This window comes from Aphelocoma coerulescens, chromosome 9 (genome assembly GCF_041296385.1).
Source record: "Aphelocoma coerulescens isolate FSJ_1873_10779 chromosome 9, UR_Acoe_1.0, whole genome shotgun sequence".
Taxonomy (NCBI): Eukaryota; Metazoa; Chordata; class Aves; order Passeriformes; family Corvidae; genus Aphelocoma; species Aphelocoma coerulescens.
In genome coordinates, this window is record NC_091023.1 from 21,252,058 (window position 1) to 21,279,676 (window position 27,619).

The window sequence follows — 27,619 nt, forward strand, 5'->3', positions numbered from 1 at the left end:
AAAATCTAGATTAACATCTGAAGACCCGGCCCAAAGATCTAATACAAAAATAAAACCACATTTCCAGAGCCAACTGTCAAATCAAAACTGCACTGCCAAATTAAGTTTCTCCACACCTGACATGACTTAAGACTCACTCAGTTCTTGTACCAGTACCAAACCTGTAGAACAGAAGCCTTGGAGAGACAGATGCAATTTGCTATTGCTGCAGTAGCAGCCCAAGTTATCCAGCAGCCTTGCACCACACTAAATCCTTTCAGGGCTATCAGTACACCAAGTTCAAAGACAACTTCCCAGAACATGCATGAAATGTTTCTGCAGAAGCCAACAGTAAATGTTAAAAGAAAGAGCCTGGAAACTAGGATATTCCTAATGCTGTATGTTGATTTTTTTTCTAAATATTCAGTTTTCACAGAAGAAAACAAAGAAATAACCCTAAGAAGAAAAAAAGTATTGTTTTTCTCCCAGTAACTGTTATATAAATCAAATGACATTTAAAAATTTATAAATGTAAATAGATATTTATTTTCTTTGACCTACTCAGGCAAAAACCCCAGTCTCAAAACTCAGTGGCTCAATGTGAACTGAAGATCCTGAGGCCAAAAACCTTATTTCTTTCCATAGCAATGAAGACTTAAGCACACACACAAACACTATCTTTTTTCATCTCAACTCAGACATGTTTACATGAACTTAGATAATTTTATAACTGGGGGCTGCATTGTTTGCTCATTTTTCCAATGACTATAATCATGCTTCAATCAACTGCCTCTGAACATTGGCAGTGTCAGTCCCAAGACGTTTAAAGGATTGGTGTTCGCCCAGCACTTCTTTCACTCACAAATTGTCTGACCCATAAAAACAAAACACATCAGATCTGCAAGGCAACACACAGGAAAGCTATTCCAAACCCAGATGTTTTGCATTGCAGGAGCAGCATGTAGAGAAGGGAAGCTCCCAGATGACCAAATCCCCCCAAGGCAGCAATTTGGCAGAAATTCATGATTTCAAAAGCACAAAAACACTATGGCCACCTTTGTAAGAAGGGGTATTGCATGTTTATAAATTTATAAAGGCAAATATATATGCATATATATCAGAAATAGGTGTGTGCACATAGATACATACAAAAATATATTTAAATAAATTTATATCTGCTTCCAAAAGTTGGGTGAGCCAAGATGCTGCATCATCAGCCTTCAGTGTGCTGGACTGTGCCCATCCAGGACCTATTAGTGAGGCTCCCAAACTTTGTTTGGAGAGAGGTTTTTCCTGAGAAGACAGCACTTTGATAATGATCCCTATCACCATCACTAAAGTTCAGCACCACTCAGGTGCTAAAGCTTGAAATGACTGTTTTCTCTGAAGGTAATGGACTTAAATATTATTTAGGCAGAAACAGATTCTTTCCAGCACATATGTGATGGAAATAATCTGCAAGTACTTTCATTTAGAACCACTTATGATGTAAAATTATTTTAGAGTGTGGCTTCATTCTAGCATAGTGTAACAATTTATATTAAAGCTGACTGAAATATTTGCAAGCTGTAATATTATGCCAGTACCAAATCTTATCAAATCAAACCCACTGCAAAAGAGATTGTTCCCTGATTATTCACAGAAGTAGAAAGCCATGGAAAGGTATTGTTGATCTTACAGCCAGAGGTGGATAAAATACTTGCAGCAGATGAAAAAGGATATCCTATATGCAAACAGCTTTACCTCTCCTTATTACAAAGTCACAAAGAAATTCTTCATATTTTACAGAGCTTTCCCTCTAACAAATATGTGCCTTTTCTATCAAAAAACATGAGTCTTCTTATAGAAAACCTGGACACGGAGAGTTAAACCAAGTTTAACAACATACATTTAATATTTACTATACAGCCTCTTAACTGAATATCCAAATATCTAGTAGGCAAAACCCAACATTTCAAGCATCACAATTAACATTTTAACTCTTTCACATGTTCAATAAAATTGCTTTCTTAGTTAATGCAGGCAACCTCAGCACTAAACCTCTAGATCTCCTTTTAATACAGAGGGCTTCACACTTAACACACCCACAAGAAGTCACACACTTTTGTCATTCAGAAAGTTTGACCAAAGTTGCTTTAGACACCACAGCAAAAACACAGTTTGCATAAATCTTGTGTAGAAGACAGAAATTTATATAGCTGGATCAGGCCCAGATGGGTTTATTTCCATTAACTCTTAACAAATTCATACAATCATAGGCCATACAATCATTAAGAACTCCAAGAAAAGAACTCCAAGATCATCAAGTCCAACCATTAAACCAGCACTAAAACATCCTCAGGTGCCACATCCACACCCGTTCTGAACACTTCCAGGAATGGTGATTCCACCACTTCCCCAGACTACCTGTTCCAGTGCCTGACAACCTCTTCTATGAAGAAAGTCTTCCTAATACCCAACCTAAACCTCCCCTGGTGCAACTTGAGGACATTTCCTCTGGTCCCATCACACGTTACCTGTGAGAGGAGACTGACGCCCACCTGTCTACACAACCTCCTTTCAGGCAGTTGTAGAGAGTGATAAGGGCCCCCCCCAGTTTCTGGAAATTATCTGGAAAATTCCTAAAACATCCAAGGAAGCTGGGCAGTCCTATAGGAGTACTGTACAGTAGAAAAGTCTACAATGTCCTTAAAAAGTGTCTCTTCAGCATATAAAGAAATGGTGGAAACTGGGACTCTGTAAGGGTCTCCCACTGCCTTGGAAATGGTGGGTTTGTGCTGCTTTTGGTTTGGTTGATCATGCTTTTTAATTATTATTTTTGTTTGGTTTGGTGGGTTTTTGGTGGGGAGGGTTGTTTTCTTTGAGTTTCAGAAGGGGGGATTTGCCACCCAGAGCAAGGAATGGCAGACTGAGGCACAAGGAGAGGGTCTCAGCAGCTCCCAGCAGATCTATATGGGGAATCCAGACCAACCTTGTAGGGCAGCAGCCCAGAGCTGTGCCACTGGAGAAGCCCTTTCCCAGCACCCAGACAGGATGCAGGGCAATTATAACCCATCAAACAGGCTCCAAACTACAAGAGTTTTCTGTAGAGCAGGAGAGTTGGTGGCTACCTCAGGCAGTCCCTCATAGACACAGGACAGGACACTCCTCAGGGCTGGCAGTCTTGCTCACATTCAAATATCCCAAATTGAGACATTTCCATGTTTCCTTTTATCCCTCTGGCCAAAAATACTGTTTGTTTAATGAATTATTTGGGATTTGACAGATGACCTCACTGAAGACAGTCATTACCATTTAATCTTCCTGCTTTCTATGAAAAAACTCAGTTGATGGAGGCTTTGCATTTTGCTTTTGTTTTAAATTTTTTTCTGTTAGTAATTGACTTCTTGCTGTCAGCTGGTGGCTGCAGAAGAGTTGGATCTGTAAGAGGAGCACAAGCCAGGCTGTAGCATGTGACAGGCCAAGCACACTGACGGGCTGGGAGATGCAAGGCTTTTATGAAAGCCAGAATAATGTTCCAGCAGAGAACTTAAACTTTTATATCTCCCAGCAATTTCTCAAAAGGAGTAATACTTACATAAATGTAACAGCTGCCCACACAAAAATTAAAGCAGCAACTGCCAGCACGCTTTACTTCATCTATAAAGGCGCACACAAGGTAGCAAAAAGTTTTGTACGTATATTTCTCAGGGAATAAAAACTCAGCCCAAAAGCAGCTTTCTGACTTCTGAAGACACTTGCTGTTCCTGGAGAGCAAACATCAGGTTTTACAGCTTTGGGAATAAGCTATACATTATGTCCTTGGAAGCCAACACAGTGTCAGACAAGTGATCCTGTGGGTTTCCTGGGGGAGTATATGAACACAACAACAATGAAATCCACTAATCAGGAGCACTGGAATTTGACAGAGACAGCACAGCTTCCTCCCACTAGTGACGCTGACAGATGTTTTCTGTACCAAAACTGTCAGTGACTAAAGAGGCCTTAACGTGAAGGAGCCTTTCCAGCCCCACTTCACATTATCTGGGGAGGCTGGCACTGACTGACAAGCCACTCAAATATTACATATGGTTGGCATCCCTAAAACAAGTTCAGAGGTGGGGAGTCTTCAAAGAGCTGCTGATGGGAACCATTTTAGCTCTTGGTGCAGCAACTGGCTTTGCTGCACAGCTGAGGGGACAAAGGGCTCCTCTTCACTGCTGGCACCAGCCCTGCCCTCCCTTCCCAGCCCAAGGGGACCAAAAATAGTGATGCTGGCATGGAGTCCCGAGGAAGTGAACAGATATTCTTTATCTAGAATGTTGATTGCTACACTTACCAGCATCATGGAAAAGAAAAACAAGTTGGGAAAAAGATAGAGCTGAAACCAGAGGCAGAACAGAAAAAGCACAAAATTGTAGGGGATTCATTATCTTTCTCATGTCCTATTTCCATCCCTGCCTGGTAAACACACTTGTTACCTCCAGTGCCTTTTCTCTGCTTTCTGAGCAGCACTTGGCTTTGCCTTCTCTGAGAAAAACACACGAGCAAGAGATGAGAAAAAAGTTATTTTGTATTTTTTATATTCTTCTCAGTTCCAAGTGATGTTCCAACCCTGAGGAGCTGTCTACAGAACCCTAGCCCCTAATGTTGCACAGACAGCACCATCCCACAGCCAACCTGCCAGCAGGAACTCAGGTTTTCCAAATTTCAGTCCAATCCACAGAGATCCCATTTATGGCACAATCAGCACCGTGTGGCAAAGGTACTTAAATCCCTTGGGAAAAGAACCACAGTAAGGGTGTGGATTTTGAGCGAGACCAGCACCTGTTGCAAATAAAAGTGAGATTTATATGTGCTAGAAGTCTATTCTACCGAGGAATAAAATAAATTTAATATTCAATTAAGGAAACGAGAGCTTAATTTTAGTACAGATGAGGAGCATGACGTAGAACAGAGCATCCTGCCATCCATCATGGTTAGGATGATTTTAATGGATCTTTAGAAACGCTTATGGAACCTATGAATTTCTGGGCACTACTTCGGGATCAGCAATAAAAAAAATTCATTCTCTAGTTACCTCCTAAAGCAACTTAGCATACCATGTATGATGAAGAATTATAGCCTGCTTGAGAAAAGATACTTAACTCCTTACAATGCAGCAATAAAAGATGCCTGATCAGAGATGAAATTTGAAAGCTTTGAATTTGATGGGCTTTCAGAATACCCCTATGCAAAGTATTGTATTTTTATTCTTTTTTTTTCTTTTCAAAATGATTGTTTTCCCACACACTAATGTGACCATACAAGCAGAAAATATTCACTGTTTCTTTTCAGTTACGACAAATTTCTTTAACCATCTATTACACTGGAGAAACCTAGGCAAAAAGAATGGTATAAATCACATACTTTGCACTGTCTGCACCTCAAGAAGTTATGTCCAGAATCAGACAGCAGGATGACTGCTCAGGAGGAGATCTTTTTGTAGTCAACATGCATCCCCTGCAGTCACTTGTACCTACACACCCCCTCTTCTCAGAGGAACCATCCTTCTTCCTCTGCTGCTTTAACCTCTCTTCATATTTACTATGCTCTGAAGAATTTTAATAAATATTCCATGTCGTATCCATAAAGCAAATAAAAATGATTAACTAACAGTCAGCACAAATGCCTCTAAAGCAGCATGCACTCCTCTTTCATGCAAGATCATCAAGTTCAATACCACGATAAAGGTTAAGTTTATTAAGCATTAGAGAGAACTGAGTTCTCATCATTCAACCCCTCCTTCCCCCCCCCCTTTTTTTTTTTTGAGAAAGTGCAATAAAAGGAGGTGCACAGCTAAATGGTGACCTTTAGAAGTACTGTCTTCCTATGGGAGGAAATGCGCTGTATTTGATTGTTACCTTTTAGAAGATTAATTAGTCTGGCATGCTAATTGATACTTTTTTGGTTGGTGAGAACAATCAAATAATTGGTTTCCTTTTAAAGGAATTATGTAATAAATGCAATCCACCGATGAATAACTGCACTGCTCTATTATAGCAATATATTTGCTTTATGTTTAAAAATGTATCTCAAAAAAAAGAAAAGCATCCATTTGGGTAAGTTATCTGGCAGCATTTTGTGGCACAGCTTTTTCAGACAGCAAGTCCTCCATGGATTTACATCACCAAAGCACCAAACCAGATACATAATAAAGGTCTCCTGTTTAACAGGATGATAGATGTCATCAAAGAAAGCCTTGGTATTAGCAAGCTACAGCACAACTCAGATCTCATTGCTGCCTGGGCACCATTGCTGCTGTCATGCAACTTCCACACAAACACAACAGCACTGAGTCTGTGAAAAGCCAGCACTGCTAGAACTGCTCATGTTGCTTGGATTTTACTTGCAATAGTATCTCTGAACGTAGGCATAACAACCTTTCCCAAGTCTGACCTTCAGAAATCACACATTAGTGTGCGAGCACGCCCTGCACACGCTGATGAAGACACGGAGACAGCGCTGCCAGACCTGTGACACACGACAGAGCTGTCACAGCTTCGTGTATCCCCCACAGCAGCTGAGCCACGCCACCTCCCCAGCCACCTGGTCTGAGCTCCTGGAGCGCAAGGTAACCAAGCAGGGGGTGTCAGCAAAGACCTCTCTCACTTCAGCCAAGTCAAATAACTTCTCATTTGTGCAAACACGAGCAGTTCCTTTGTCCTGCAAGCCCACAGGAACCGAGCAGGCCTCGGTGTGCTGATGCTGTGTATAACCCACCACACACTGCCGACCTCAGGGACTGCTCCACAGGTCCTTAAGCAAATAAGGGCTGAATCACACAGTCAGTACCTCCTTCCCACAGCACCAAAACTGTCCTCTACAGACCGTGGACAGTCCTTTGAGAGGCTACACCAAGACCTAGTTGCCTTGTATCTACCTTAAGGTGACACTCCAGCTGTCTCCACATCTGTCACTAAGCTATCACAAATAGGACCTCTTAAATGTTAAGGCTCCATGGCAATACTTCAGCCTACCCAAAACACGCCAGAGCAAGCTCCTAAATGAATACAAATTAGGTGTTAGAAGGATGACAAAGTTAAATGATGAAGTTTCTAAAACCCCAGTAGATGATGTTTTTCTCAGCAAATCAGCAATCCTGGTAACGACTGCAGGAGGCTCAGCCCAGATGCACACAAGCAGGAAGCTGCTGAACTGGGACTGGCAGTGGGGAGTTGAAACAGAAGAGAAAAACCTGCCTACCTCAGTCAGTCTGGCCTAAATGGAAGTAGTTTATTGCTCACTAATTGTAAGTCGGGAAGAGGGATCAACCAACCAGTCCTATCCCTGGTGCTGACAGAGGAGAGAGTACAAAGATTTAACTGTGATATTTGGTCTTTCTGGTGGTAAATCCAGCTTGGTGGGTTTATCAGAAACCACATGTCTCCTTGGACTTCTAGGAAAGGTCACTAATTAGTGGCCAAACTCTGTTAGGGTGCCTCTAAACAGTTTGGGAAGGACACTGTCAGAACCTGTGAGCCAACAGTTCCCATTTTGGTGTTGCACAGTGAAGGAGGCAGTAACAGAATTTGAGTTCGGAGACTGAACTAATTAATTTGTTGTTATTTTTGGAAGCCAGGAACAGAATTAGAAATGAATTCCTTATTAAATGAGAGTGCCCTTCCTATCTAGTATGTCTTTGATTCAATGGGCAAGAACCTCTCAAAATAAACCCCCCAGCAAAACCCCAAAGCACTTCCTTTAACAGAACAGCAAATACTGAGGTAGTTGTACACCACACAGGAGGACCAGCAGAGGAGACATACTCCCCAAATGATTCCTTTAGCCATGGTTTATGGAGATCAGTGGGAAAGGGACAAGGAGGAAAAAGCAACCTGAGTTCATGTCCAAACTATATGTATGCCCTGACCTGAATCCTGGCTGGAAAGCAAAACAACTGTGCAGAAACTGAGCTCCATTTTTTGGCATTTCTTTCAGGAAACAGCTCCAAGGCCATGGCTGCTTTTCTGCTCAAGTCTATAGAGCAGCTGAGATACCTTTGTCTCTTTAAAAAAATTCTCTTCTAAGCAGGCTTTTGACTGCTGGGATCTCACTTCCTTGGCTTTGGGAAGCTAAATCTAGACAGTTTTGTTGATAAGGAATGGCAGAAAGCAAGCAACATGACAGGAGGAGGAGGACATTTCCTAAATGAGAGGTATGCTTGCATCAGGTACAAAGGACAAGAATGTATACTGATGACTTTTAAACTAGAATTATACTGACGTTATTTCACTCTTTTCATAACTGGAAATGAGGAGTAAGATTAATTTTACAGCAGCAGATTTTCCCCATGACTTCAACAGAATTAGATTAAATTAATGTTTCAGTTGTGCTTAATCTAAATTTTTGTCTTCTAAGCTGTAGGCAAATGGTTTCTAATCACTATTTCTGTACCATCTGATGTTAAAGGTTCATCAATTTTGTTTCCCACCAATATGATTAAACTCTTATTCAGGCAAGAAAACATTGTTAGTAAGGAAATCAATTTCTTTTAAAACTCTCTCATGTACTTCCATTTAATAGATTCTTCAACCAAAACAGGAGAAAATCACTGGTCTTGGAGTTATTTTCTAGCTTTATGCTGAGCTGTGAGATTGTGATGTTTCTCCTCTCTAATTCTGCCTGTCCCAGACTAGCAACATATAGGACAATAAATCTGAATTTCCTCCTACACAACTCTTAAAAAATAAAGAGCTGTTAGAACCATAAACTGACAAATAGTGCAATTTTAGCTTATTTAATGAAGGACAGAATGAAGTTCTACATTAGAAAATGTAACTCCAATTAATACCCAGAATAAAACACCCTGTGCTATTATCAAAAAGTCATAAAACATCTGGGGTTAACAATAATCTGGCTGGAGAGTACAGTAAGTAACAGAAATAAAATGCCTTATTGCCGTTCATCATTTTCCACCTTTACGACGCTACTGCGCTCACACATTAATTACAGATATTAGATAAGCAAATTTTATCCCGATGCCCTGGAAGGCTGGCACTCCAACAGCTGGAAGAGCAAAGAAAAAAAAACCATTAAATGGGTGAGATCCTTTCCCTGCCAGGTCTGCCAGCAGCGTGATTTCACAACATCACACTGCCAGGCCTTTACCTTCAGCTGTACTTGTGGAGTATTTCCCCCCAGAAGCACTTTATGCATTCCAACTCAATCTAATACGTGAAGGAGTTCTTTGGGTGAGGGAAGGGGAATTCAGGGGCTCCTGACACTGCTCTCAGATGAACCAGTAAATAACCTGCCAGCAGCACAGCAAGAGGGAACTCTGCCATTTGGAGTTAATTTGTTTGGTGTAAAGGTACAATAAACATCCTGGCGGACAAAATCAGTCTGTCACATTAATATCTACTTAATTTAGGGTAAATGCACATTTTAATGTGAGACTCAAGCACCACAACATGTACTGAGGCAGTACTATTGCACAAGCTCTGGTGGAGAAAGACCTTTTTGAAAAAAACCAAACCAGTACAGGATTTCAACCCCAGCCATCGGCTCTGATGCAATGCCACAGCTTTTCAGACCCTGAGAGATTTTGTGGCCTTTCCCCAAAAAGCCACATCTGGTTTGGAAAGCAGGGAGAAGGGACGTGCTCTCCCCTCTGCCTCCTTAACAGTCATCCCTTGGGCACAGCTGGGATCTGATTTTAGGGAGCTTGCACCAGCAAGACAAGTTCTGAGTGGGAAGGAGAGTGGAGCACATCTCTGCAGTCAGTTCATTCACAAGTGTCCCTTCTGCACCCCTGAAAGGGCAAGGACAAGGACTCTGGGTCACGCTGTGCTGCCCTGGGTGAGGACAGTCAGTCACCTCTGAGCCTCGCACAAACACTTGCAAGGAAAATGGTATTTATTCACAAAATGACAATCCACCCTGGCCTGCTTAGCAACAGTCTTCCTCCTCTGTGAAGCATTAAAAATATATTTTTAGCTACTTTCAACAACACCACACCTATATGATAACATATTTAATTCCTTAAGAAAAATAAACTCAGCCTCCAGCGAGGATAAGTTTGTAGCTCACCAGCAGACACAGGGTTTTGACAGCTGACTGGTCATAAACAACCAAAGGTTTGAACAAAAGATAAAATACTTGTGTGGGCCACCATTTCTGCCAAGAATTTCAATGAAAAGTGAGGAACAGCAAAGACAGAGGATAAAATACTGTAGCCTTGAAGCAAAAGAAGTCTGCAGACAACAGTGGCCTGAAAGCAAGGAGGAACTATCAGGATATGTCACTAGGCATAATTAACAGCTAGGCAAGAAACAGCCAGATTTCAGAGGAAATCCTTCTTCTGTAGAGGTTTAAAGGTGACAATAAAGCTTAAACTGTCACAAGCATTTGATTAGTATGTTACAGATGGAATTTAAAACTGGCAGGTTAATAATGAAGAACTCCCCAGGGTACCCAACTCTCATTAAGGCTTCTCCTCCTCTACCTGGACCAGTCAACCTAAATTCATAGTTTCCCACCACCTGACAAAATACATCTGCTGATAAACAAACAGCTTTTCCCAGAAACAAATTAAATATTTATGCCATTCTATTACGATGTAAACACTTCCACATTACTTTCTAGCTGTAGATCAGAACCTTCATTGCAAACCTTAATCCCGCACTGTTCCCTGAAAAGTGCTTAAAAAGTGTGTTTTAGGAAGTGTTCACAGAAGGTAAGAAACCATACTCAAAGTCACATAAAACTTAAAATCATTGTTCCAGCCATTTTAATACTGAAAAACTGTCCAGAAGTGGAACAGCCTTTGCTAACACTGCATTTGCCCCTTCAGTTCCTAATTAACTGATAATACTCCGGGTGCCTGTAATGCACAATTCAAATACCTTGCTTACCAAAGTGTTTAGCATTCTGCAAAGAAGTCTTTATACCAATTAAATCCCTTGTTATTATTAAAATGCTTCCATACTGTTGTAATAACACAGGATAACACAGTCAATGCTACTCTAATCGTGTGGCTATTCTTTGAATAATTGTGGGATTTATGAGTAATCATTGCTAAGGATACGCTACTATTCAGTACAGAGTACACAAAACCCAATAATACCTTTCAAATAAATTTGATTTATGTTACAGTATCTTTTAAGTGTGGCATGTACACTAAAAACTCTTCCTGAGCCACCAAGAACCAGTATTTTATAGTGCAGTAATTTACTCTAGCAATTCCACAGTCATTTACAAGCACAGTAATTTTAAAGTGTAAGCAGACAACAAAAATCTATTTTTCTTCTCAAGATATGAACACATTGCTAAATACCAGGTTCCATCCAAGAGAAGATTATGATTATTTTTCATTTTCTCTAGAAAAGGCAAATTAAGAGAGATTATTTGCTCACAGGAAACTTTCATGGCATACTCAGGAATGAGTCCAGATTCCCTATCAAATAAACCACGAAGTCAAGAACCTGCATTATCTCCACAGAAATATTTAACAGCAGTGGCTTATAGTTTAGTCCAGCTCTAATCTTTTCTGCTGAAACCATGTACAGTAGGAGAAATACTTCATTCATCTTCAAAGTAACTAAATCCATTACTTATGCAGTAACACATAAACCCTTCTTATTACTTTAGGAATTTATCTTACCTGAACAAAAATCTAGGGAGCTGCAGAGCAAGGAGCTCCTACTATCAAAAAGATTAACACTAACATTTAGAAACTATCAGGAACTCTAAGGAACTCAGTAAGACTTTCAACAAGTAACTCTACATGATAATTTACTAAGTTCACTAAAGAACAAAATTAAAAACCAGCAGATACTAAAAAGCTTCAATGTAGAATAGGAACAGAAACATTTTAGAGAATGATTTCATTATTAACTTACATATATGGAGACATTTTAAATCATTTTCACACACAGGACTAGTCAAACCCGCAGAAATCAGTGTAGCAAGGGAGAAATACAGAGAGATTAGATCATTTCTTCCAGACTGAGTTAGCCTCGAAATTCCTTCACCTGTAGCTAATAGAACGCCCCACCTACACAAATCCTTCCAGCATGTTACTTTTCACTCCTGGGAACAGCTGAGACAAGTGTCAAGGAGATCTCCACGTGCTCAGCCTCCTCCCCAGGGAGCACACAAGGAGTACTGGCAAAGCTTCCAACGTGGGACATGAGCTGTGCTTCACCAGGGCAGGCAGAATTGTCACTATGGGATATGCAAGGGACAAACCAAGGAGCACATCCTGGAATCAGTACCTTGAAGAGACACACACACAGCCCCATTTCTGACATCTCTGGAGCATTAACTCAGTTATACCAGCAAGGGCTACACTTGCATTCCCATCATCTTGGGAAGTTCCAAGTTCCCTGCATTACTTTAAAAATACCATATCCATAACTGCTTGGAAAATAATATATTTTTAAATTGCATATCTGTGATGTTCATTTATGATAGAAAAGGAAAGCATGAGGATTCTGCTAAGCACCAAAATATATCATCTGGCCAAAAAAAATAAAATGGAGACAAACAACTATATTAGAAAAAGATTATTTGTAAAAATTATTCTCCAAGATATCAATATTTATACATTACATATAAAATATAATAAATACAAACAGAGAAAGGAAGTGAAAAATCACAACAAGCTGCTACAGATAAACAAATCTGTTTATTTTTTCCTTCAGAAGACATTGGTTACTCAAGTGAAACACTCTATTAGCAAATCACGCCAAAAAGAGAAGCCCAAATATTCCAGAGATTAATAATAGCTAAACTGTTGCTTCTGGTCTCCTGCACAGTGAATGCTTTTCTAAAGGAACAACAATATTACTATGCCAACCATCACTACACAGCATTGGACTTTACCTCATCCTTTTTTAAAAAGCAAATTACCCACACACTAAAATAGAGATATTTACTGATTTTATTAAGTCTCAATGAGATGGACAAAGCTCACCCAAGAGGCATTAGAATCACCAAGTGAAGCCAGGCAATTCCACATTAACAACAGCATTCGGCAGCATCATAAAGGAATTTATTACAGAAAAGAAAAAGGAATCTTGGCACACAGATACAGCTCTAGACAATTAAAATAGTGAGATAAGAACAGATGTGAAAAGCTCTTCAGAAAGATAGCTGTTCTCAACAAGTCTTTAATGGAAAATCAAATTCTTATTTAGTGCACCCAGAACACATCACTAAATACATTGTACATGAATTGACACTGTGCCTCAGGGGCAGCAGGTTACTGCTAAATAACAACAGGATTTCCACCCAGGGCAAGGGCCTCAAATTACACATTAAGTATCAGGTCACAGATCTGACTTCATTGAAACTGGGGCCTCAGCATGGGAAAAAAAGAAAATCCTCATCTTCCTAGAATGTTGAAGATGTTTGAATGCTGAAGATTTGTTTTCTGACTTTGATCAGAAGCTTTCCTAAAATTTTCTCACATAGATATGCGCCATGCACTCTACAAGCAATTTGTAGCACTCCACCATTTTTTTGCAGCATTCTTACAAAATTACAGCATACTAAACATTTATTTTTTCCCAAACATGTAAAATTGGGGAAAAATGTGTTTACATAAATTATACCACTTTGCATACATGGGAAGAATTTGTTTTAGCAAAGCAAATATCTGCAAACATCAGATTCCAACCCATTTCTTTACATCCAGGTATCCAGGGAATCATGCAAGGTTTTCTTTCTTTTCTGTTGTTTTATTACATAGATTCTTTAATATGTGAGGCAAGCAAGCACTATTTCATTAAACTACTGAAGAGAAAGGCAGAGGCACCAAATTGGTACAGTTAGAAGGCTCAGATTAGTAATTTATGACAGCCAATCCAACCTTTTAGTGGCAAAGCAAGTACAGAAGATTGTATGTCTGAACTTTTTCCTGATGCTTCATTAATCTACTTGCTCACATCTATCTAAATCATGCTGTCAGCATGTGCCACATCCCCAGGCAGATGAATATGGGAGCAGCCCTACCTTTGCATCCACAGAAAAAAACTCCACGGTGTTTGAAAGGGATCACTTGCAATGAAAAAATTCCTCATTAGCCATTTTTACCGAGCAGACACCACTTGGCATCATCGCCAGCACCTCTGCCTGTCCACACCTTTGGCTTCTCATCCTCCAGTTAAAAGATAAACAACCTTTCTCCACCTTCCAAGCTGTCACTCTGAAAGCTGCCCATGGGCAAAATCACAACTACTGCAGGAAGTCATTAAATAAATTAGGTGCATGCCTCAACCCATCATTTGAATCAATGTATATAAAACATGGGCATCAAATAATACAATAAACTGTATTAGCACCTTCATCTTAACTTACATTTACTTGTCTAGTATTTAAATTACTTTTTTTGCAGCAGCAGCAGCAGCACCTGGCAGTAATCATTAATATTATATTTAATTTGTATATGCATTACAGCATCATCCAGAAACATAAGGTGCAGGAGCAATATGCCAAACAAAACATCTTGAAAATTTTCAACCTACTTTAACCACACTGATTTTTTGGATGCTGTGTAGATCTCTATTAGGAACCTATATGGAATTCATTTTAACCAACAGCTTCACACAAGAGGAACTTATTAGATGAAAGTAAAATATACAAAGAGTAACACAGAGTCTGAGAACACAGAAAATTCTCCCTTAGGTTTTGCTTTTATCACTGTAGTTGGTAACAATTAAACCTCAGAAGCTGCATGCCTAAACACCATCATGCAATTTATTTTGATTACAGAGTTTGTTTTGTCGTGTGTAACTTGCCAGTTAATAGGCAAACCCAAAAACCATACATCTCCTTGGTAACAAACCGAGCCCAGCTCGAGATCTGAAAAACTCTTCATCCCTTCCTGTCCCTTGGCCAGGGATGGCAGCTGAAGGGGCCCTGGGTGCCACCACCCAAGAGTTTCCTCTGGAGACAGGTGACTGTCTCCATGCCAGTGAATGGACAGCCAGGCCTTCCCACATGGAATTATCAGACACTTCTCACAGTCAGACCCACAAACCCGCACCAAAGGATTTTGTCGTGGTTCCACTGCCCTGACTCCAGTGTGGTTTGGCACATTCCACACCCCAGCCACTCCAAGGCTTGTCCAAAGGATAGTTCCCATTCTGGCTTTTCCCCATGGATGTCTGGTGTTGGCTGTTTGTGCTCGTGCAGTGAGTGATAGCTGATGAAAATCTCCCGAACTGCACGATGTGAAACGGGATGGAAGGAACCTGTTATTGATGGCACAATACATTATAATGAGATTTTATATAGATCTTATGGATTTTTTCCCCCTTCACCTATGAGCATTATTTCAGAGAGAGGTTTAAGCAAGAGTCAACCTGACTTTTGTTTTAATCTCTCGACTATGACAATATAATTAAGCTGTGAACAGTATATCAAAGTGCCATACACAAAGATGAATTGACAGGAGTAATTTTTACTGCTCAGAAGCCTTTGGTTTCATATATCATAATATCCTGTAAAGCAAGCCCATGACATCTGCTTGACTGTAAAAGCAATAGCTTGGTACAAACCCCAATTCATCCTTCAAACAGGCATTTGTGCTCCCTGCTTATTACCACCACTACCTGCATTGCTGCAGCTGGAATCTGCATCATTCATTATTTCATTTCTTTATTAACTACTTACCACAAACAGAGGTGAGAATGTGCTGAATTCCTGTACAGCAGTGTTTCATAGATGCTCAACAGATGTTTTGCTTTTTTTGCAGGAGCTGAAGAACAGAATTTGGCATATTGGCAGACTTGCCAGGACTGGGTTAATGGCTGGATTCAATGATCATAGAGGTCATTATTTAAATGATTTTGTATTTTTTTTTTTTTTTTTTTAGTAAACAAAAAGGAAGGGAAGATTTGTATTCAAGCTCTCACTGCTTCTCATTTCACTTTTTTTTTGTTGAGCTGGAGAGGATCTTAGTTTTGTACCTACCAGAATGAGAACCTAATTTACAGCTAAGATCCTAAGGCACTGCTGTAATGCAATTATTATTATTATCATCACCATCACTATCAGTCCAATCAATCTGACTGTGTGCTTCTAATGAGTTCGTGTCTTAGGGCACTTAATGTTCAGGCTATTTTTTTGTGGGTTTTTGTTGTTAAATAACCATTCTTTGCAGCAAATAAATTGAAAGCTTGATCAAAAAAAAATTAGTATTTAGAGAGCAACTATGAAAAATCTGATTATACCAAAACATTATCAAGAAGAACAGATTAACCCAGCTCGTTTGGGAGGGTGAATTGTATTTTCTGGGTTAAGAGATATGACTTGGCCAAGAGGCAATTTCCTTATATCTTTGCTTCTTCTGTAGAAGAATAAAATAATTTCCTTGAAATAAATAAATTATACAGGAAAGATTAAATACCCTCCCACAGAGGCCATGTGTAGAAGGAATGCTTGCTATTTAAATGGCTGGTTTGACAAAACAGAAATTTGGAAAATTTGTTTTCTGCACATTCCTGCGTGATTCATCCCAGTAAATCGCACCACCTTCCTCTGAGAACACCAGGGACAATCCTTTCTTGGCCATCAGATGCCAGAGAACTTCCAGCTTGAAAAAGAACCCAAACTTAATTTGTTCTTGTCTGATAAAAGAGTCTGCTACGGAAGTCCCAGTTGTGAATAATCACCATTCAACCACATGAATCAGTCCTTTGTGTATGGATTTACAGGGATAGACTCATTGTCAGCTGTGTGTTTGCAAGCTCTGCTTTGAAGCCACCATTTCCAAGGCAAGAATATATAAAGAAAAGTGAAGGTGAAAACTTTTTCATTATCTTAGAAGACAGCCTATTACCTATATCACTTTCTCAGATACCCATCCATCCACACCTAATGAATCCTATGATTTAGTCAGAACACATCCATAAAGATGATTCATGGCTGCTATGCAGCCACTTGATGTTAATAGCAAAGCTGATGTCTTAAATCACAGCTGTTTCCCTATGATAGCCAAGGGGCAAGGCAATACTTTGGAAAACACAGGAAAGAATTTATTACAGCAACTCTACAAAAGCAACATTTACAAGAAAAATGTAAAGCAAAACATCAGGGTCGAAAGTATTACAACTAAAGCACTAAATAGCATCAGATGCCATATAGTAATCTGCATATGTTAATATTGCCAAAAATTTACCATATCTAGGCCAAAAACTTCTGTATTTAATTTTGATTTTATCTGTAATTTACTGTTGTTCCACTAGCATAGTGACCTGTATAGCCTTAATAACATGAGGCAAGTAAAGTGTCATTCTTTCCTATGTTAGTAAGCATTTCACCACAACTGAGAAGAGTAAATTTCAACAAAACTAAGTCTGATTAAGTTAAATTGAAGTCTGATTAAAGTTAAAGAGATTTGCTGATGTTTAATTATATTGATTAAGGAACAGATAACACAGTATGTTAAGAGTGCCAGTACTGAGCCAGAAAGAAACACCAAATGACTCAGTGTCTCCAGGAAAACTACTTACATCCCTCAATTTCAGCTGGTAACTAAGTTCTGCTGGATCACAGAGCAAAAAAGGGTTTTACAGGGCTAAACCCTCTCTACATACACCCCACTCAGAGGCAATTTGACCCAGAAACACTTAATTTATGTAGGCTGCAGACTCTGGAGCGTTAAAGATTATTGTAGCTTTACAGCCATGAAGGAAGGAACACATGAGCAAATTTGGCATCACACAAAAGATGACAATTAGGCACAAGATACCCATCAGCTCTTGGAAATCTCTTAGCAGATTCATAGATAAAGAGATGTTGCAGCATCGAGCCCTGTTGAGAAATGGGTGCATTTTTTAACTAGAACCAATAATCCCTGACATTTCACTTGCTTTCAGCAGGGCTCCAGCAGCCTTACTCATCGCTATTAAAAACACCTAAATGAATCCAGCAGGATTTCTGAGAAAGCAGTGAATGGGCTGTGATTTTGCTAAGCACTGTCTGGTTCCTGCCTCCATTCTTCTGGCCAGTAATTTTAACAATAGAAATACTCAACTCTTAAGTTCCCATTAACAACCAAATGGTATTTTTAACGAGGAATAAAACGACTGCCAAAAACCAGGGGGAAAAAAACGGAGACAAGAACACGATGTGCATACACCCAAGCAAAGTGGAATAATTGCACAGATTAAGTAGGTCAACTACAGGTATAGATTTCTTTTAAGATGATCCAAAAAGGCATGAGAAATTGCATGTGAAGGCATGCTCCGAGAGAATTCCCTTCCCAGATGCAAACAGGCTTGTCTTACTCAAATCAAGGGAGGCAAAACTGAAACCACCTACCCTAAGGAGCTTCCACTGGATACCAGGTCCTATTTCTCAACTTGCTCACTGGAAAGGTGCTGTGGAATAACCGGAGTGACGGCCCAGCACGTCGCACAACTACTTCTTCATGATCTTTTTGTCAGGTGATTTGCAACCAGGAGCCTGGATTGGATAGGAAATTACCTCCTCTAAAACTGCTGCCTGGTGTTTTGCATTGGAAGGAGCTGCTGTTCAAAATACAGGAATACAGCAACTGGTGCTTTCCTCGCAGGGAGCTCTGAAGTTTTCCATGACTCTTTAGATTTGCAATGTGATTTTCAATACAAAGCTAAGCCTGTGTATCCAAAACAAAAAGGTGAAAGAAGGTCAAGAACTGCCCTGTTAAAAAAAAGCCTTCCATTTCAGGAGGAAAGAGGGGTTTCTTTCAAAAGGAAAAAAATCTCTCGGGAAGAAAATGCTGGTGACTCTGTGGATCAGTTGGGTTAGTGGGTTTTGGTAGAGGACATAAGAAAAGACATGAACACATGCAGATTTCCTCCAGCTGCTAAAAGTACATGGAGATTTTTAGTTCATAGATGTTTTCAGCTATCAGGAATCTTCTAACCCTGTGAAACAGTCATTATTTTCTTCCTAATTTTAAAGTTATTTTAAAAGAAAGAAGGTGGCATGGGAATCAACAAGGCTCAAACAGGCCGTGAGAAGAACCTCTCATTTCTGGAAGTGCTGAAATACTAGGTTTATAATGAGAAACTGATGCCAACCCTAAATAAGTCTGAGGTTTTACCCTTAACTACACCTATGGCCCAAAAAGGAGGTGCTTCAGCACACAAGTTCAATAAAGCCCCTGGAAATCTGTGTTTCCCAGGCACAGGAGCACTCACAGACCCCCTGATCAATGCCAGAACCCTGGGGAGGGATCAGTACCAGTCGGATTTTTTTTAAAGCCAGCATTAATCTGCCCTGTGAACCCCAGAGTGGGAAAACATAGAACACCTGAAGACACCTGGCTCGGGAAAGGAATGAAAAATTCAGAGCTGGGGAAAACCTCTTGCCTCTACACTCCACTCCATCACACACAACTCCTCTCTGAAGCAAAGCAACAGAGTCAGAGGCAGCAGAAGGAACACCCTCTCCTCCCTACCTGAGAGAAGCAGCAAGGAGACATCGCTGTCCACAGGATTTCTTGTTTGGAACTCCTGCATGGCAACACTCACACACAAACTGCTGCCACCACACTGGGGTAGGAGTCTCCTGACGCACGAAATCCTGCTTGTGTTGGCAATGCTGGCTCAGAGCCTCCAGGTGAAGGGAGAACACGATCTTACAGATAGCAATATGTATTAAATAAAAAGGCACAACTTCCCATGGCTGGTCTGTTCCCTACTCCCATTTCCACCCAAATACCAGAATCTATGGATATTCAGGAACTGTAAAGATGCTTTAGAGATCATTACACGCATTCTTCTCCAGGGTGAATGGCAGCATTATTAGTGCAGGAGGAAAAAGACTGAAACAAAGCAAAGCAAACTACTGAAGAACAACCTGTCATGGTAAATTAATGGAGTTTTGGGACGATCCAGGAAAGTTCCTGAAGTTTCTTCCTCCTCTTCATAATGTCACGCTTCTAATTTACTTCATTTGTATTAATAAACACTGGATTACACAACTATTAATCTAGTTGAGAACTGAACTAAAGCTCACTAAATCTGTCTCTAATTATCATGATTAATGATGTAAAATGATCAGCTTCTCAAATTAACGACCTAAAGCAACTGGTATAGGATAAAGGATTTTTTCTTACAAAACAGGTTCTTTAGTCTTTCTAGTTAATGAAATCTTGGGCAGTCCATTCAATAGTGCTACGTTCTAATTCACCATGACTATTTATGTAGATTTGCATTGATTTTGCTGCCATTATGTACTTATTTAAGATTAATTATTTTAAATTGCAGTAAAACTCTGTCTCATACTTTTGTTAACACAGAGAAATAGATCTTCAAGAGCTGACTGCCTTGGCCTTATTATTTTTATCTCGGTATCCAGAGGTTGTACTACATTTCTTTTTTTTTTATTGCTACTCTTACTATTCACCAATACTAATTTTCTAAGGACAAGTTCTCTGTTTAATACCTAAGGTTTGCAAAACAGTGTCCAACACTTCAAATTAATGAAAAAATTTTAAAAGATAATACTGTAGGAATTACTGTTATTACTGCATTCCTCCATTACTTATGCGATTGCTACTCCTAAGTCTGTTATTTTACAGTGATTTTTAAAGAATGTTAAAGCAATCTGATAATGCAACCTAAGTTAATTATGTCATTTACACAAGGGAGAGACTGTAAGGAGAGTCTTATCAAACCCGAAAGTATCAAGTATTTTCAGTTCTAAGACCCTGAGATTTGGTTTCCTACACTGGCAGTTCCACCCAACCATCACTAAAGACAGCTGAGCCAAAGTCAACTCACAAATACGATTAGAAAAAAGATGCTGAAAATAAGGAAATAATGGTAATCTCATCCTTTACCATCTTCCAACTAAAAAAAAGTTTCTCCCACCCCTTAAACACAAAGCATCCAGTAAGGACCACATCTACTACACAGATTTCCAAATGGGAACACAATAAGCCCCCCAGGCACCAAGACGCAGTTTGAGGACTAAGAGGAAAAGAAAGCCCTTCAATAACATTCAATCGAAAGGCAGTTTCCTTTGCCATCTAAGACACACTGAAGCTTCCATGTCTTCTCTCCCAAACAAGGATTGATAGCTCTTGCTCAGTGTATTTTCACCAGCAGTCTTTTTTCTCCAATGTCTCTCATCAGTAAGGCTTTTATTTTTTTTTTCCCGTGAACTAAAAACATCAACGGCCCTGCATGGAAAATTAAGCCCTGCAGAACATAATGAGAAACTTTCCCACAGCTGCAGGCAGCCCTAAGGGATTTTTCATTAAGAATTAGACTTCAAACTGGATAGATATGGTCATTGCCATGGGGATGAAATGTGTGTCTCAAGAGCGGCAAAGAGAAGTGATGTTTCTACCTTGTCCTTCCTCATCACAATCCATTCCTAGGACCACTGGAATATTATTTAACATGGGCTTCTACTGCAAATAACCAGCATAATGCCCATGTTTTTTATTTCTCCTGCTGTTATTGCACATTATAATGTGCAATACCATTGGGGCAGTTGGTCTTCTACTACAGGTATCACATTTCCACTAGGGATTTTTGTGGGCTATGGAACATGGGAAAACTTGCAGTATTAACTCAGCAGACCCTCCTGAACCAGACATCCACTGCATCCTTCCATAGCATTGTCCAAAGGCAAATGCCATGTATTCCGTGGTCCCTGCAGGTCCCGTTTCCCTATTTGCAGTAAATTTATATTAATTCAGAGGAGCCGTTCTCTGACACAGGATTGAGAAGAAAATATAGAAGTACTACTTTCAAATAAGGATTGAGGAGCTAACAGAACCCACAACACTGTTGGTGAAGAACTTGCTCCCACTTGAAGATTCCTCTTAAAAATTTCAAATTACATGCCCAGTTTAAACAAGTTTGTGTTCATTTCTTCTGTCATCATCCGAGTTAATAACATTCATTCTTTAGCAGATGTGAGTAACCAAGGCAGCAAAGATTAAAAGGGAAAGCCAATAGCTAAAACAACTGGTTGGGCAGCTGCCTGGAAGAAACAGGAGTGGTTCAACCACGAAATTCTCACATATGAGTCTGGGAATGCCCTGCAGAGGACTGCTTAGGACACACTACTGACTGGTGTGTGGGAAACCAAAGAACAAGACTGTTTCAACATGAGAGGTACATTTGAATGCTCTTCAAAGCAATTGTGAAAGCCATGCAAAACCCACTCAGTTCTGCTTGGAAGGTTATTGGGAAATGGCAAATTACTCACTGCTGCGTGGTTTTCCTTCTGTTTCCTTGCTTGAAATGCCAGAGCTTGTAACTAACCTGAAAAATCTCAAAACTACTTCTGATACCTGAAAACTTCACCAAACGCACCCCAGACACTACTGCACTGTGATCACCCCTCTGTGAGATGAAATGTGAAGATGAAAAGTGAACAGAAACTCCTTTAAGTGAAGGAACTGGACTATATCCATAACTAGAAGAAATAACTGCAATTCAAAGTGATGGGATATTGTTCTCTGCAGGTTCCCAAGTTGCAGTGGTGAGAGGGGGCATGGGGGTTGTTGGCTTCTAATGCTGGAAAGTTTCTCATGTAATGCTGTAATTAAGCCTCACATAACCAACTTAAGTATTTAAATCTCTTTCTTTTTTCTTTTTTCTTTTTTTTTTTTTTTTTGACTGATCCATTCTACAGAGCATGGTTCTAACCCCTTTCCTCTGGGGAAAGAGGTAAAAAAAAAGGAAATTGCCAGTTTTACTCAGAGGTAATTGGGCTTTACTTTCTTTCTGAAACTATGGTTTCCTTCCCTTACGGTATCAGCACAACCTGGAAGAACAATTTAATCACTTCTGTGACACTCTGACTAGTCCTTTAACTTATTTTCCTGAACTAGTAAGAAATTCACATCACACTGAAGAGTAAAACCAGCTGAATTTCATCTGCTTTCATGTCTCAACAAGAAATTTCATACAACTCTATCTATCCAAAGTAATCTTGCAAAGTCTAGAGGGTTACTGATGTATTTCTTAGCTCAGACTGAATCAGCAGGAATAGACAGACCCACTTGAAGATACCCTGAAGACCAGAAAATTGTAGTTTGCTTCTGTGCATGCATAAGATAAACACAATTTGTGAAGGTGTTCATGTGTATAGGATTTCTCAAGGCTTCATGTGACACAAGTTCATAAAACACACTTGTGCCTGATGGCACCTATTATTTTGTATCACTACCACTCACCTCTCCTCTGTTCCCATCAATTTTCATTAAGGGAAGACGATTCAAACATGTAAGGAGAATTTTCATAGTAGCTGATGGGGTGAAGAGAATCTTGAGTTGCAAATGTATTTGCCTGATTAAGACTATTTTACTAATGCCACCGTGAAAAGACAGTAATATCAGGTGCCACTTATGGAATGACATTCTTGCTTGTGATGGCTGTTAAAAATTGTCCCCAGAGCTAAATTTCCCATTAGCAATTAAATTGAGGGGATATGGAACAGGAGTTTAAAGAAAAAAAGCATACAAATGCTGAGAAACCTCTCTAGATCAATAACTTTAGAGTTACTAATTTAGTCATACCAAAACCCCCTTCATTTTTATTTTGCAACCTGCTGTAAGGCGTTGCCCTTGCTTAGGTGCCATGCTAAAAAATATTATCAATAGATGACAATGTATCATGCAGGCATTGCTGCTGTGAGCACCAGGTTTTGATCCAGCTCCTCAGCCTGTAATGCAGAGAATTCAGGGAAAATACAGTTTACTGCAAAGACAATGTCATGCTGGCTTTTGGACCTCTGAGTGAATAGGAAATACACATTCCCACTGGATTCCCAACGCATTCCATACAATTCTCGCTGACTGTAAAAAGAAAACCCTGATTAAAAAAAAAAAAAAAGTCAATCTATAGGGTTGCCCATCAATACACTCCAACGATGTAATTGCACATGTCCATGTTCTCAACAGATAAATGAAAAATGGGTCCATTTTGTTCTCACATCTGGGAGCCAATTAAGCCACATTCAAGACACTAGAAACTGCTGTGACATACAAAGTTTAGGATGAACAAAACCTTGAAGACTTTAGAATCTGTTCACACTGAGAAAAGTCAGTGCAAAGTTTCTTTAAAAAAAAACAAAAACCTGCTAAATTTACATTATACAACTGTACCATGCTGCTGAACAATGAGAGCTGACAAATGCTCAGTGCATGCTTCAACACTTCACAAATAGGAATTTATTTTTGAAGACAAAGTCTTATATTATTTCCTACTTCCAACATCATATTCAGAGTTTTAAAAAACACACCTCAGGTATCCTGAAGTCAGGATAAAAGAAAGCAACAGCAAAACAGACAAAAGCCAAACATCTTTGAAACGGACAAGGTTTGCAATTCACCATGCAGAGAGAAAATTACAATCCTTAAGGTAGAAATTGGTTAGATCAAGGATGCTAATAGTGAAGGATTGAAAGACCTAGTAAAGAGTAAGAAATATCTCCTTGGTGGTCGTAATCTGCATTTTATAAATCTGCATTCATTTGATGTCTCATTAAAACAAGAAGCTGCTGTTGTGAGAAACTAGATTAAAGAGTAATGTATTTTAAAAGAATTAACAACTAATTGTTTTACAACCACCTTATGGCATGCAATAGATCTTTACCTATTAGAAAAAGTTGGTGCACTGAGGATCACACAGAAACAAAAGTTCCTTGCAGGTATCTCCCTCTTGCTATACACAGCTTTCTCAGGTTCTCTATTTATTTTATTCATTTACTCTATTTCCTCTATTTTAAGTAGCTTCCTGACTTGAAGTTAGACTGTGTGTTCCACCTTGAGTTGCAGGTGAAGACTATGGTCACCTACAATGAAGCTCCATAATATAATTTCTCACCTAGTTATTGAGAAATAAACATTTTCAAAAGAGGTAAATCACTCATTTTTAAAGTAAGGCTCCTACAGACTGCTGAGACAACAGATTGGAAGTCCTGCAGCATTGTTACTGCCACACTACCAAATCAAAGGCCTTCAATTCACTGAACAGGACAGGACACTTAAATATCCCCTCTCCACCACCACAAGTAGTGAATTATTGGGATTTTTTTGAGGTGGTTTTTTGTTTTGTTTTGTTTTTTTTCCTCAGAAAGCACTGGCTCTTAAGAAAAAAAAAAAAAAGCAAGACATTTCTCAGAAATGCATTCTAAAAAGCTCACTATGAGGTTTCACATTCTAGGGAAGCTGCTGAAGATTCCCACGTGAGCACTATAATGCTCGAGGTGGGTGCTCTCTCCCTTCACTTCCATCATCCGGTGGGAGAAAAAGAGTGGGGACTGGTGGGGAGCAAGGGAGAACCATTTCCTGAACATCTCTAATTACAGGCAGCACTATCCTCAAAGAGAGGTTTAATTGGCCTGATTCTTATTTTAGCCTTGTCAGTTCACTCATATTTAGCAATTACTGAAAGACATTATGCTGTTGGTCTTGAAATTATTTTTAGGCACCATTAGAAGCCTGGCGTAGGCAAAAATTCTTAATTTAATTTGTCACAAAGAGAGTAATGAAGTTACTCGAATAAGAAAGACTCCACACTGACAAAAACAGAGGGAAAAGTGAAAGCTCATCAAGTCACAGACACCAAAATCTCCTGCAAATCTCCCACCAGTGAGGAGGTGCTCAGGCTCAGACAGCTCAGGTTCACTGTGTCACTCCTGCAATATTTAAGGCTACCACATAACATCAGTTTGGGAAGAAATTGCAAATGTGACCTAATTGCTGCTGGGTTTGAGGTATAGAGTGCTCCTCTTATGCTGTAATACTGGAAACCAGTTCTGGGAGAAATTATGAGGGTTTTGAAGCACCAAGTAAGGCCAGCATGGCCCGACCATGGAGATTATTGAAACATAGACACACACACAATTATCCTAAAGACAACAAACTCAACCTTGCAGAAGGAAGCTGTTCTGTCCAAGTTGGGAGTGCTACAGAAAACTACCTACACATAAGCCTTAACATCATCTGCATGAAGATGATAATCTCTCTCATCATGGCTAAAGAGAGGAGAATATAAATCCTGGGAAACACAAAGCTCCACAAAGCATCCCAAAGTGCTGCACTTCACATCAGGAAAATGCTTACTTAGAGTGAAAGCCTTGCAAGCTGCAAAATGCTGCTGTAATGGACAGGGGCAGAACTGAATGGGATAATCTGCAAAGTTTATCAAGCAGCCTTTTGCTTTGCATAGATTCAATGTATTAGCAGAAATGTTTGGGTTTAGTGTCCTGCCATCAAAATTAATACCAAAATCTAGAGGCAAATGAAAAACATGTTTATGTCAATGTTAGAAAAAAGTTCTACCTTTCTATCTCCAGAGAATTTTTTTAAATTTATTTTTTTTAAAAAATAAGCCACACTACTTTAGAGCTACAAAAGACCTCCTGAATCACTTTTTTAAAAAGTCAAACTTTATACTACATAACTAAGATTGTTACAAATGGCTTAAAAAATGTTGCATATCAAAACTGTCAATTAAATAAAAAAAGCTTTCATCATAAGAATTAAAAATTTGAGTTGGAGGTTGTTTTAACTGAAGAATTAAAATGAAAATATAAGTACATCAAGAAAAACAAACCCAAGAACTTGTCAGTTCTTTGTTATTCAGCACTCAGGCTTATGTTATTTTTGAGATAAAGTTGCACTGCAGATTCATAAAAACAGCACATTTATCTTTTGTCCATATATTTATGACATTTGGTGGCAAGGCAGGTTACTATCTAAGTCTGGATTTGTTACATTTCCTGTTGCATTTCACCAGTAAGTCCCTCCTCCCAAATGGTGGAAAAATTATCTCTAAAATCTGAATTTGCTATGACTAAGTGAAAGTTGGACCCGTTTCTTGGTGATGAGTGAATGAAAGGCACAAATGCAGTCAGCTGGATTCAGTTCTGCACACAGTTATTCTATGGCTGATCTTATCTCTATTTAATCCTTTTAGAATGAGATTTTATGATGTAAAAACACCACAAAGTTTTTGATGTGGAGTTTTACTTGCTAACACTGATAGAGTTTGGAGGTTTTTATGAACCTGTAATTTTTCTGCTGCTTTCTCTCTATATTGTTATTGTCACCCTTCCATTTTTTTTTGTGTTTACTTGTACTGATCAAATAATACAGTTTTATTCCTTTCTTTAATGTCATTTCAGAAGTTGCAGAGTGAAAAAAAAAACCACAGCCCTGACTTTTCTAAGCCTAGATGTTGTCCCTTATCATGTGTGAACAAAACAAAGAGTGGAGGATACAGGCAGAACAGAATCATAGAGCAGTTTGGGTTGGAAAGAACCTGAGAGGTCTAGGCCAATGCCCCTACGAGCAGCCCACAAAGTGCATTTTGGTTAAGCACACTGTGAGTTTGAACTGTGAGCAACTAAATTCTGCTTACATTCTCCAAAAAGCAGAAGAAATACTAGAGATTATTTGTTAAAAGACAAGACATCTCACAGGATTAAAAAAAAAAAAAAAAAGAAAATCCCTTTAGAAAACACTCAAATTCAGGATACATTTTTATTCAAACCAGATGAAAACACTTACTTGCCCTTTGTTACCTTGGCATTTTCTGAAGAACTTGACTCAAATAAAAACTTCTAAACGATTTAACAGGCGAAGTTACATGAAGCTCTGAGCAAGACAAGAAAAGCCAGAAACTGCATTATACAACGTTACAATGAATCATTA

General features: G+C 39.3%; 1 protein-coding gene across 16 annotated transcripts in view; it reads right to left on the reverse strand.

The window, feature by feature from the left end:
- Positions 1-27,619, reverse strand: part of NAALADL2 (N-acetylated alpha-linked acidic dipeptidase like 2) — a 432,075-nt gene that overhangs the window by 254,520 nt on the left and 149,936 nt on the right. For 2 of the 16 annotated variants that reach the window (XM_069025089.1, XM_069025079.1), the window contains one exon: positions 18,271-18,586. The exons of the other annotated variants lie outside the window; for them this stretch is intronic. The gene's annotated coding sequence lies outside the window, so the exon portion shown is untranslated. The remainder of the gene's footprint in view (positions 1-18,270; positions 18,587-27,619) is intronic. 16 annotated transcript variants of the gene reach the window in all.